At 46.3% G+C, this 12,724-nt stretch overlaps 9 non-coding genes across 9 annotated transcripts; all 9 read right to left on the bottom strand.

Annotated features, from left to right (window-relative positions):
* Window positions 1–1,984: 1,984 nt before the first annotated feature.
* trnav-cac (transfer RNA valine (anticodon CAC)) lies at window positions 1,985–2,057 on the bottom strand. Its single transcript has one exon. It is a non-coding gene; the product is annotated as a tRNA-Val (tRNA).
* Window positions 2,058–4,232: 2,175 nt separating this feature from the next.
* On the bottom strand, window positions 4,233–4,304 carry trnah-gug (transfer RNA histidin (anticodon GUG)). Its single transcript has one exon. It is a non-coding gene; the product is annotated as a tRNA-His (tRNA).
* Window positions 4,305–4,392: 88 nt separating this feature from the next.
* On the bottom strand, window positions 4,393–4,465 carry trnav-cac (transfer RNA valine (anticodon CAC)). Its single transcript has one exon. It is a non-coding gene; the product is annotated as a tRNA-Val (tRNA).
* Window positions 4,466–6,029: 1,564 nt separating this feature from the next.
* On the bottom strand, window positions 6,030–6,101 carry trnah-gug (transfer RNA histidin (anticodon GUG)). Its single transcript has one exon. It is a non-coding gene; the product is annotated as a tRNA-His (tRNA).
* An 88-nt stretch (window positions 6,102–6,189) lies between these two features.
* Window positions 6,190–6,262, bottom strand: trnal-cag (transfer RNA leucine (anticodon CAG)). The gene has a single exon. It is a non-coding gene; the product is annotated as a tRNA-Leu (tRNA).
* Window positions 6,263–7,859: 1,597 nt separating this feature from the next.
* On the bottom strand, window positions 7,860–7,931 carry trnah-gug (transfer RNA histidin (anticodon GUG)). Its single transcript has one exon. It is a non-coding gene; the product is annotated as a tRNA-His (tRNA).
* An 88-nt stretch (window positions 7,932–8,019) lies between these two features.
* Window positions 8,020–8,092, bottom strand: trnav-cac (transfer RNA valine (anticodon CAC)). Its single transcript has one exon. It is a non-coding gene; the product is annotated as a tRNA-Val (tRNA).
* Window positions 8,093–9,848: 1,756 nt separating this feature from the next.
* On the bottom strand, window positions 9,849–9,921 carry trnav-cac (transfer RNA valine (anticodon CAC)). Its single transcript has one exon. It is a non-coding gene; the product is annotated as a tRNA-Val (tRNA).
* Window positions 9,922–11,645: 1,724 nt separating this feature from the next.
* On the bottom strand, window positions 11,646–11,718 carry trnav-cac (transfer RNA valine (anticodon CAC)). The gene has a single exon. It is a non-coding gene; the product is annotated as a tRNA-Val (tRNA).
* Window positions 11,719–12,724: the final 1,006 nt, after the last annotated feature.

Raw genomic sequence — 12,724 nt, 5'->3', positions numbered from 1 at the left:
ACAAGAAGAGCAAACTGGTGTATGCCGTCCAGAGCAGTGAGAATGCACAGACCTGTACATCGGGGGAAACCCAACAAGCATCTTACAATAACGTCGCTCAACACAAGAATGCCATCATGTGGTCAGTGGCCATCTCAGTTTGAATGAAATACACTTTTCGCCGATGTTAATCAAGCTCGTACAAAAAAGCATAACTGTTCCGCCCAGTCTCGAACAGGGGACCTTTCGCGTGTGAGGCGAACGTGATAACCACTACACTACAGAAATAGGTCTTCACCGTGCCAACGGGCAATAGATACCAATGGATATACCGTCTTTGGAAGCAAACAGAAGTACTTGACAGTTGTTGTACATGTTTCTGTAGTGTAGCGCTTATCACGATTGCCTAACATGTGAAAGGTCCCCAGTTTGAGACTGGGCAGAAACAGTTTTGTCCGGTCCATCTGTTCAGATTGGAGTCCGTGAACCTATGCCTGCTGTTACCTTGTTGTCACCGCGTCTTTGCACCAGTACTTCTCATTTTTATTCCATAAGGTAGTGATTACCATGAAGACATTCTGGGCGTACCACTCCCAAACACAAGAAGAGCAAACTGGTGTATGCCGTCCAGAGCAGTGAGAATGCACAGACCTGTACATCGGGGGAAACCCAACAAGCATCTTACAATAACGTCGCTCAACACAAGAATGCCAGCTCTTCAGGACAAGAGTCAGCAGTTCACCTACAGTTGAAGGAAAAGCGACACTCCTTTGTGGACAACAACATATACACACTGGACAAGGAAGACAGATGATTTGAAAGAGCCAGAGCAAATATCACCATTACACTGCCCTTAGATTATGATGACTCGTTCTGAAGCATTTACTTGAGCTTCCTCTTGATTGGTGAAGACCTGAGCACCGGTAGCAAGTATTATTGCCCAAAAGGTGACTAAATTGAATAATTATATAACGGTGCAGGACTAGAGCATTCCCTGACCGGGAATCCTAACCACTAGACCATCAGGGACCGGACAGGGGGGTTATTTTGAGCAATTTTTGACAAGTGACCACACATTTCTTTATGACCAGTTGTGCAGACAATGACGGTTTCATTCACAGGTTTGATCAAACATGTCTCTGATGGATTAGAAGCAGTGTGATTTGTATGCATTTCTCTTCAGTCCTTGTTCATGTATCCCCCTGTCTTTCGGTGAAGTCCTGCTTTCCGTTGCCTGTTTTGTAGACACGACCGAAGGTCCCAGTGTACTTCTTGGGGACGTGTGCAAAGTCATCATGGGCTGAACGCAGAATTGTAATAATGGTTTATGGCAGCCTCACTGCAGCAGTGGCCTGTGACGCCAAATCGAGTTGCGCTTGGAAGATGCAAGCCTACACCGGGAAGCCGATCAGCCGACGCCCAGAGAAGAACCAGGGGATGAGGGTCATGCTCGATGTGACAGAGGGACTGAGGGGTCGCAACATCAGGTTTGACAATTTCTTCACCTCTTACAGACTAGCGCAGGAGCTCCTGAAGACGGGGCTCACCATGGTTGGTGAGGTTCAAAAGAACAAGCCAGCGCTCCCGCCCGCACTATAATTCACATTCTTGGATACCATGACTTGGACAACTGGGAACCTTCACAGACAGTACTGGTTATTGCACTACATTTGAAGTTTTGTTTTTGGCATACATAATGGCCTGAGGATTGTTTGTGTCATGTCTAAAGATAGAAGGAGACTGGTAACACAGAAAGTGAAAGCAATGATCAAATGTCATCAATTCAAACATTAATCATGATTTTGTCTTCACAATGAGAGAAATGATGATGAGGTGGATAAAAGCTGCCGTAACCCGGATTTGAACCAGGGTTGCTGCAGCCACAACACAGAGTACTAACCACTATACGATCACGGCGGGGGCATCATGTGGTCAGTGGCCATCTCAGTTTGAATGAAATACACTTTTCGCCGATGTTAATCAAGCTCAAACAAAAAAGCATAACTGTTTCCGCCCAGTCTCGAACAGGGGACCTTTCGCGTGTGAGGCGAACGTGATAACCACTACACTACGGAAACTCGCAATTGGTCTTCACCGTGCCAACGGGCAATAGATACCAATGGATAGACCGTCTTTGGAAGCAAACAGAAGTACTTGACAGTTGTTGTATCTGTTTTTGTAGTGTAGCGGTTATCACGATTGCCTTACATGTGAAAGGTCCCCAGTTCGAGACTGGGCAGAAACGGTTTTGTCCGCTCCATCTGTTCAGATTGGAGTCCGTGAACCTATGCCTGCTGTTACCTTGTTGTCACCGCGTCTTTGCACCAGTACTTCTCAGTTTTATTCCATAAGGTAGTGATTACCATGAAGACATTCTGGGCGTACCACTCCCAAACACAAGAAGAGCAAACTGGTGTATGCCGTCCAGAGCAGTGAGAATGCACAGACCTGTACATCGGGGGAAACCCAACAAGCATCTTACAATAACGTCGCTCAACACAAGAATGCCATCATGTGGTCAGTGGCCATCTCAGTTTGAATGAAATACACTTTTCGCCGATGTTAATCAAGCTCGTACAAAAAAGCATAACTGTTCCGCCCAGTCTCGAACAGGGGACCTTTCGCGTGTGAGGCGAACGTGATAACCACTACACTACAGAAATAGGTCTTCACCGTGCCAACGGGCAATAGATACCAATGGATATACCGTCTTTGGAAGCAAACAGAAGTACTTGACAGTTGTTGTATCTGTTTTTGTAGTGTAGCGGTTATCACGATTGCCTAACATGTGCAAGGTCCCCAGTTCGAGACTGGGCAGGAACAGTTTTGTCCGGTCCATCTGTTCAGATTGGAGTCCGTGAACCTATGCCTGCTGTTACCTTGTTGTCACCGCATCTTTGCACCAGTACTTCTCAGTTTTATTCCATAAGGTAGTGATTACCATGAAGACATTCTGGGCGTACCACTCCCAAACACAAGAAGAGCAAACTGGTGTATGCCGTCCAGAGCAGTGAGAATGCACAGACCTGTACATCGGGGGAAACCCAACAAGCATCTTACAATAACGTCGCTCAACACAAGAATGCCAGCTCTTCAGGACAATAGTCAGCAGTTCACCTACAGTTGAAGGAAAAGCCACACTCCTTTGTGGACAACAACATATACACACTGGACAAGGAAGACAGATGATTTGAAAGAGCCAGAGCAAATATCACCATTACACTGCCCTTAGATTATGATGACTCGTTCTGAAGCATTTACTTGAGCTTCCTCTTGATTAGTGAAGACCTGAGCACCGGTAGCAAGTATTATTGCCCAAAAGGTGACTAAATAGAATAATTATATAGCTGTGCAGGACTCAAGGATTCCCTGAACAGGAATCGGACCCGGGCCGCGGCTGTGAGAGCGCCGAATCCTAACCACTAGACCATCAGGGACCGGACAGGGGGGTTATTCTGAGCAATTTTTGACAAGTGACCACACATTTCTTTGTGACCAGTTGTGCAGACAATGACGGTTTCATTCACAGGTTTGATCAAACATGTCTCTGATGGATTAGAAGCAGTGTGATTTGTATGCATTTCTCTTCAGTCCTTGTTCATGTATCCCCCTGTCTTTCGGTGAAGTCCTGTTTTCCGTTGCCTGTTTTTCAGACACGACCAAAGGTCCCAGTGTACTTCTTGGGGACGTGTGCAAAATCATCATAGGCTGAACGCAGAATTGTAATAATGGTTTGTGGCAGCCTCACTGCAGCAGTGGCCTGTGACGCCAAATCGAGTTGCGCTTGGAAGATGCAAGCCTACACCGGGAAGCCAATCAGCCGACGCCCGGAGAAGAACCAGGGGATGAGGGTCGTGCTCGATGTGACAGAGGGACTGAGGGGTCGCAACATCAGGTTTGACAATTTCTTCACCTCTTACAGACTAGCGCAGGAGCTCCTGAAGACGGGGCTCACCATGGTTGGCAAGGTTCAAAAGAACAAGCCGGAGCTCCAGCCCGCACTATAATTCACATTCTTGGATACCATGACTTGGACAACTGGGAACCTTTACAGACAGTAGTGGGTTTTGCACTACATTTGAAGTTTTGTTTTTGGCATACATAATGGCCTGAGGATTGCTTGTGTCATGTCTAAAGATAGAAGGAGACTGGTAACACAGAAAGTGAAAGCAATGATCAAATGTCATCAATTCAAACATTAATCATGATTTTGTCTTCACAACGAGAGAAATGATGATGAGGTGGATAAAAGCTGCCGTAACCCGGATTTGAACCGGGGTTGCTGCGGCCACAACACAGAGTACTAACCACTATACGATCACGGCGGGGTCATCACGTGGTCAGTGGCCATCTCAGTTTGAATGAAATACACTTTTCGCCGATGTAAATCAAGCTCGTACAAAAAAGCATAACTGTTTCCGCCCAGTCTCAAACAGGGGACCTTTCGCGTGTGAGGCGAACGTGATAACCACTACACTACGGAAACTCGCAATTGGTCTTCACCGTGCCAACGGACAATAGATACCAATGGATAGACCGTCTTTGGTAGCAGACAGAAGTACTTGACAGTTGTTGTACATGTTTCTGTAGTGTAGCGCTTATCACGATTGCCTAACATGTGAAAGGTCCCCAGTTTGAGACTGGGCAGAAACAGTTTTGTCCGGTCCATCTGTTCAGATTGGAGTCCGTGAACCTATGCCTGCTGTTACCTTGTTGTCACCGCGTCTTTGCACCAGTACTTCTCATTTTTATTCCATAAGGTAGTGATTACCATGAAGACATTCTGGGCGTACCACTCCCAAACACAAGAAGAGCAAACTGGTGTATGCCGTCCAGAGCAGTGAGAATGCACAGACCTGTACATCGGGGGAAACCCAACAAGCATCTTACAATAACGTCGCTCAACACAAGAATGCCAGCTCTTCAGGACAAGAGTCAGCAGTTCACCTACAGTTGAAGGAAAAGCGACACTCCTTTGTGGACAACAACATATACACACTGGACAAGGAAGACAGATGATTTGAAAGAGCCAGAGCAAATATCACCATTACACTGCCCTTAGATTATGATGACTCCTTCTGAAGCATTTACTTGAGCTTCCTCTTGATTGGTGAAGACCTGAGCACCGGTAGCAAGTATTATTGCCCAAAAGGTGACTAAATTGAATAATTATATAACGGTGCAGGACTAGAGCATTCCCTGACCGGGAATCCTAACCACTAGACCATCAGGGACCGGACAGGGGGGTTATTCTGAGCAATTTTTGACAAGTGACCACACATTTCTTTATGACCAGTTGTGCAGACAATGACGGTTTCATTCACAGGTTTGATCAAACATGTCTCTGATGGATTAGAAGCAGTGTGATTTGTATGCATTTCTCTTCAGTCCTTGTTCATGTATCCCCCTGTCTTTCGGTGAAGTCCTGCTTTCCGTTGCCTGTTTTGTAGACACGACCGAAGGTCCCAGTGTACTTCTTGGGGACGTGTGCAAAGTCATCATGGGCTGAACGCAGAATTGTAATAATGGTTTATGGCAGCCTCACTGCAGCAGTGGCCTGTGACGCCAAATCGAGTTGCGCTTGGAAGATGCAAGCCTACACCGGGAAGCCGATCAGCCGACGCCCAGAGAAGAACCAGGGGATGAGGGTCATGCTCGATGTGACAGAGGGACTGAGGGGTCGCAACATCAGGTTTGACAATTTCTTCACCTCTTACAGACTAGCGCAGGAGCTCCTGAAGACGGGGCTCACCATGGTTAGTGAGGTTCAAAAGAACAAGCCAGCGCTCCCGCCCGCACTATAATTCACATTCTTGGATACCATGACTTGGACAACTGGGAACCTTCACAGACAGTACTGGTTATTGCACTACATTTGAAGTTTTGTTTTTGGCATACATAATGGCCTGAGGGTTGTTTGTGTCATGTCTAAAGATAGAAGGAGACTGGTAACACAGAAAGTGAAAGCAATGATCAAATGTCATCAATTCAAACATTAATCATGATTTTGTCTTCACAATGAGAGAAATGATGATGAGGTGGATAAAAGCTGCCGTAACCCGGATTTGAACCAGGGTTGCTGCAGCCACAACACAGAGTACTAACCACTATACCATCACGGCGGGGGCATCATGTGGTCAGTGGCCATCTCAGTTTGAATGAAATACACTTTTCGCCGATGTTAATCAAGCTCAAACAAAAAAGCATAACTGTGTCCGCCCAGTCTCGAACAGGGGACCTTTCGCATCTGAGGCGAACGTGATAACCACTACACTACGGAAACTCGCAATTGGTCTTCACCGTGCCAACGGACAATAGATACCAATGGATAGACCGTCTTTGGAAGCAGACAGAAGTACTTGACAGTTGTTGTATCTGTTTCTGTAGTGTAGCCGTTATCACGATTGCCTTACATGTAAAAGGTCCCCAGTTCGAGACTGGGCAGAAACGGTTTTGTCCGGTCCATCTGTTCAGATTGGAGTCCGTGAACCTATGCCTGCTGTTACCTTGTTGTCACCGCGTCTTTGCACCAGTACTTCTCAGTTTTATTCCGTAAGGTAGTGATTACCATGAAGACATTCTGGGCGTACCACTCCCAAACACAAGAAGAGCAAACTGGTGTATGCCGTCCAGAGCAGTGAGAATGCACAGACCTGTACATCGGGGGAAACCCAACAAGCATCTTACAATAACGTCGCTCAACACAAGAATGCCAGCTCTTCAGGACAAGAGTCAGCAGTTCACCTACAGTTGAAGGAAAAGCAACACTCCTTTGTGGACAACAACATATACACACTGGACAAGGAAGACAGATAATTTGAAAGAGCCAGAGCAAATATCACCATTACACTGCCCTTAGATTATGATGACTCGTTCTGAAGCATTTACTTGAGCTTCCTCTTGATTGGTGAAGACCTGAGCACCGGTAGCAAGTATTATTGCCCAAAAGGTGACTAAATTGATTAATTATATAGCGGTGCAGGACTAAAGGATTCCCTGACCGGGAATCAGAACCTGGCCGCTGCAGTGAGAGCGCCGAATCCTAACCACTAGACCATCAGGGACCTGACAGGGGTGTTATTTTGAGCAATTTTTGACAAGTGACCACACATTTCTTTATGACCAGTTGTGCAGACAATAACGGTTTCATTCACAGGTTTGATCAAACATGTCTCTGATGGATTAGAAGCAGTGTGATTTGTATGCATTTCTCTTCAGTCCTTGTTCATGTATCCCCCTGTCTTTCGGTGAAGTCCTGTTTTCCGTTGCCTGTTTTGTAGACACGACCAAAGGTCCCAGTGTACTTCTTGGGGACGTGTGCAAAATCATCATGGGCTGAATGCAGAATTGTAATAATGGTTTGTGGCAGCCTCACTGCAGCAGTGGCCTGTTACGCCAAATCGAGTTGCGCTTGGAAGATGCAAGCCTACACCGGGAAGCCGATCAGCCGACGCCCGGAGAAGAACCAGGGGATGAGGGTCGTGCTCGATGTGACAGAGGGACTGAGGGGTCGCAACATCAGGTTTGACAATTTCTTCACCTCTTACAGACTAGCGCAGGAGCTCCTGAAGACGGGGATCACCATGGTTGGTAAGGTTCGAAAGAACAAGCCGGAGCTCCCGCCCGCACTATAATTCACATTCTTGGATACCATGACTTGGACAACTGGGAGCCTGCACAGACAGTACTGGTTATTGCACTACATTTGAAGTTTTGTTTTTGGTATACATAATGGCCTGAGGATTGTTTGTGTCATGTCTAGGGTTGGAAGAAGACTGGTAACACAGAAAGTGAAAGCAATGATCAAATGTCATCAATTCAAACATTAATCATGATTTTGTCTTCACAATGAGAGAAATGATGATGAGGTGGATAAAAGCTGCCGTAACCCGGATTTGAACCGGGGTTGCTGCGGCCACAACACAGAGTACTAACCACTATACGATCACGGCGGGGGCATCATGTGGTCAGTGGCCATCTCAGTTTGAATGAAATACACTTTTCGCCGATGTTAATCAAGCTCGTACAAAAAAGCATAACTGTTTCCGCCCAGTCTCGAACAGGGGACCTTTCGCGTGTGAGGCGAACGTGATAACCACTACACTACGGAAACTCGCAATTGGTCTTCACCGTGCCAACGGGCAATAGATACCAATGGATAGACCGTCTTTGGAAGCAAACAGAAGTACTTGACAGTTGTTGTATCTGTTTTTGTAGTGTAGCCGTTATCACGATTGCCTTACATGTGAAAGGTCCCCAGTTCGAGACTGGGCAGAAACGGTTTTGTCCGGTCCATCTGTTCAGATTGGAGTCCGTGAACCTATGCCTGCTGTTACCTTGTTGTCACCGCATCTTTGCACCAGTACTTCTCAGTTTTATTCCATAAGGTAGTGATTACCATGAAGACATTCTGGGCGTACCACTCCCAAACACAAGAAGAGCAAACTGGTGTATGCCGTCCAGAGCAGTGAGAATGCACAGACCTGTACATCGGGGGAAACCCAACAAGCATCTTACAATAACGTCGCTCAACACAAGAATGCCAGCTCTTCAGGACAAGAGTCAGCAGTTCACCTACAGTTGAAGGAAAAGCAACACTCCTTTGTGGACAACAACATATACACACTGGACAAGGAAGACAGATAATTTGAAAGAGCCAGAGCAAATATCACCATTACACTGCCCTTAGATTATGATTACTCGTTCTGAAGCATTTACTTGAGCTTCCTCTTGATTGGTGAAGACCTGAGCACCGGTAGCAAGTATTATTGCCCAAAAGGTGACTAAATTGATTAATTATATAGCGGTGCAGGACTAAAGGATTCCCTGACCGGGAATCAGACCCTGGCCACTGCAGTGAGAGCGCCGAATCCTAACCACTAGACCATCAGGGACCTGACAGGGGTGTTATTTTGAGCAATTTTTGACAAGTGACCACACATTTCTTTATGACCAGTTGTGCAGACAATAACGGTTTCATTCACAGGTTTGATCAAACATGTCTCTGATGGATTAGAAGCAGTGTGATTTGTATGCATTTCGCTTCAGTCCTTGTTCATGTATCCCCCTGTCTTTCGGTGAAGTCCTGTTTTCCGTTGCCTGTTTTGTAGACACGACCAAAGGTCCCAGTGTACTTCTTGGGGACGTGTGCAAAATCATCATGGGCTGAATGCAGAATTGTAATAATGGTTTGTGGCAGCCTCACTGCAGCAGTGGCCTGTTACGCCAAATCGAGTTGCGCTTGGAAGATGCAAGCCTACACCGGGAAGCCGATCAGCCGACGCCCGGAGAAGAACCAGGGGATGAGGGTCGTGCTCGATGTGACAGAGGGACTGAGGGGTCGCAACATCAGGTTTGACAATTTCTTCACCTCTTACAGACTAGCGCAGGAGCTCCTGAAGACGGGGATCACCATGGTTGGTAAGGTTCGAAAGAACAAGCCGGAGCTCCCGCCCGCACTATAATTCACATTCTTGGATACCATGACTTGGACAACTGGGAGCCTGCACAGACAGTACTGGTTATTGCACTACATTTGAAGTTTTGTTTTTGGTATACATAATGGCCTGAGGATTGTTTGTGTCATGTCTAGGGTTGGAAGAAGACTGGTAACACAGAAAGTGAAAGCAATGATCAAATGTCATCAATTCAAACATTAATCATGATTTTGTCTTCACAATGAGAGAAATGATGATGAGGTGGATAAAAGCTGCCGTAACCCGGATTTGAACCGGGGTTGCTGCAGCCACAACACAGAGTACTAACCACTATACGATCACAGCGGGGTCATCACGTGGTCAGTGGCCATCTCAGTTTGAATGAAATACACTTTTGCCGATGTAAATCAAGCTCGTGCAAAAAAGCATAAGTGTTTCCGCCCAGTCTCGAACAGGGGACCTTTCGCGTGTGAGGCGAACGTGATAACCACTACACTACGGAAACTCGCAATTGGTCTTCACCGTGCCAACGGACAATAGATACCAATGGATAGACCGTCTTTGGTTATAGACAGAAGTACTTGACAGTTGTTGTACATGTTTCTGTAGTGTAGCGCTTATCACGATTGCCTAACATGTGAAAGGTCCCCAGTTTGAGACTGGGCAGAAACAGTTTTGTCCGGTCCATCTGTTCAGATTGGAGTCCGTGAACCTATGCCTGCTGTTACCTTGTTGTCTCCGCGTCTTTGCACCAGTACTTCTCAGTTTTATTCCATAAGGTAGTGATTACCATGAAGACATTCTGGGCGTACCACTCCCAAACACAAGAAGAGCAAACTGGTGTATGCCGTCCAGAGCAGTGAGAATGCACAGACCTGTACATCGTGGGAAACCCAACAAGCATCTTACAATAACGTCGCTCAACACAAGAATGCCAGCTCTTCAGGACAAGAGTCAGCAGTTCACCTACAGCTGAAAGAAAAGCGACACTCCTTTGTGGACAACAACATATATACACTGGACAAGGAAGACAGATGATTTGAAAGAGCCAGAGCAAATATCACCCTTACACTGCCCTTAGATTATGATTACTCGTTCTGAAGCATTTACTTGAGCTTCCTCTTGATTGGTGAAGACCTGAGCACCGGTAGCAAGTATTATTGCCCAAAAGGTGACTAAATTGAATAATTATATAACGGTGCAGGACTAGAGCATTCCCTGACCGGGAATCCTAACCACTAGACCATCAGGGACCGGACAGGGGGGTTATTTTGAGCAATTTTTGACAAGTGACCACACATTTCTTTATGACCAGTTGTGCAGACAATGACGGTTTCATTCACAGGTTTGATCAAACATGTCTCTGATGGATTAGAAGCAGTGTGATTTGTATGCATTTCTCTTCAGTCCTTGTTCATGTATCCCCCTGTCTTTCGGTGAAGTCCTGCTTTCCGTTGCCTGTTTTGTAGACACGACCAAAGGTCCCAGTGTACTTCTTGGGGACGTGTGCAAAATCATCATGGGCTGAACGCAGAATTGTAATAATGGTTTATGGCAGCCTCACTGCAGCAGTGGCCTGTGACGCCAAATCGAGTTGCGCTTGGAAGATGCAAGCCTACACCGGGAAGCCGATCAGCGGACGCCCGGAGAAGAACCAGGGGATGAGGGTCATGCTCGATGTGACAGAGGGACTGAGGGGTCGCAACATCAGGTTTGACAATTTCTTCACCTCTTACAGACAAGCGCAGGAGCTCCTGAAGACGGGGCTCACCATGGTTGGCAATGTTCAAAAGAACAAGCCAGCGCTCCCGCCCGCACTATAATTCACATTCTTGGATACCATGACTTGGACAACTGGGAACCTTCACAGACAGTACTGGTTATTGCACTACATTTGAAGTTTTGTTTTTGGCATACATAATGGCCTGAGGATTGTTTGTGTCATGTCTAAAGATAGAAGGAGACTGGTAACACAGAAAGTGAAAGCAATGATCAAATGTCATCAATTCAAACATTAATCATGATTTTGTCTTCACAATGAGAGAAATGATGATGAGGTGGATAAAAGCTGCCGTAACCCGGATTTGAACCAGGGTTGCTGCAGCCACAACACAGAGTACTAACCACTATACGATCACGGCGGGGGCATCACGTGGTCAGTGGCCATCTCAGTTTGAATGAAATACACTTTTCGCCGATGTTAATCAAGCTCAAACAAAAAAGCATAACTGTTTCTGCCCAGTCTCGAACAGGGGACCTTTCGCGTGTGAGGCGAACGTGATAACCACTACACTACGGAAACTCGCAATTGGTCTTCACCGTGCCAACGGACAATAGATACCAATGGATAGACCGTCTTTGGAAGCAAACAGAAGTACTTGACAGTTGTTGTATCTGTTTCTGTAGTGTAGCCGTTATCACGATTGCCTTACATGTGAAAGGTCCCCAGTTCGAGACTGGGCAGAAACGGTTTTGTCCGGTCCATCTGTTCAGATTGGAGTCCGTGAACCTATGCCTGCTGTTACCTTGTTGTCACCGCGTCTTTGCACCAGTACTTCTCAGTTTTATTCCATAAGGTAGTGATTACCATGAAGACATTCTGGGCGTACCACTCCCAAACACAAGAAGAGCAAACTGGTGTATGCCGTCCAGAGCAGTGAGAATGCACGGACCTGTACATCGGGGGAAACCCAACAAGCATCTTACAATAACGTCGCTCAACACAAGAATGCCAGCTCTTCAGGACAAGAGTCAGCAGTTCACCTACAGTTGAAGGAAAAGCAACACTCCTTTGTGGACAACAACATATACACACTGGACAAGGAAGACAGATAATTTGAAAGAGCCAGAGCAAATATCACCATTACACTGCCCTTAGATTATGATGACTCGTTCTGAAGCATTTACTTGAGCTTCCTCTTGATTGGTGAAGACCTGAGCACCGGTAGCAAGTATTATTGCCCAAAAGGTGACTAAATTGATTAATTATATAGCGGTGCAGGACTAAAGGATTCCCTGACCGGGAATCGGACCCCATCCGCGGCGGTGAGAGCGCTGAATCCTAACCACTAGACCATCAGGGACCTGACAGGGGTGTTATTTTGAGCAATTTTTGACAAGTGACCACACATTTCTTTATGACCAGTTGTGCAGACAATAACGGTTTCATTCACAGGTTTGATCAAACATGTCTCTGATGGATTAGAAGCAGTGTGATTTGTATGCATTTCTCTTCAGTCCTTGTTCATGTATCCCCCTGTCTTTCGGTGAAGTCCTGTTTTCCGTTGCCTGTTTTGTAGACACGACCA

The sequence above is a fragment of the Genypterus blacodes genome, unplaced genomic scaffold (genome assembly GCF_046128005.1).
Source record: "Genypterus blacodes isolate CSIRO-AG114 ecotype Tasmania unplaced genomic scaffold, CSIRO-AGI_Gbla_v1 ptg000070l_1, whole genome shotgun sequence".
In the NCBI taxonomy this organism is placed as follows: domain Eukaryota; kingdom Metazoa; phylum Chordata; class Actinopteri; order Ophidiiformes; family Ophidiidae; genus Genypterus; species Genypterus blacodes.
Note: the sequence above shows the minus strand (reverse complement) of the source record. Positions and strands in the feature narration are given on the sequence as shown.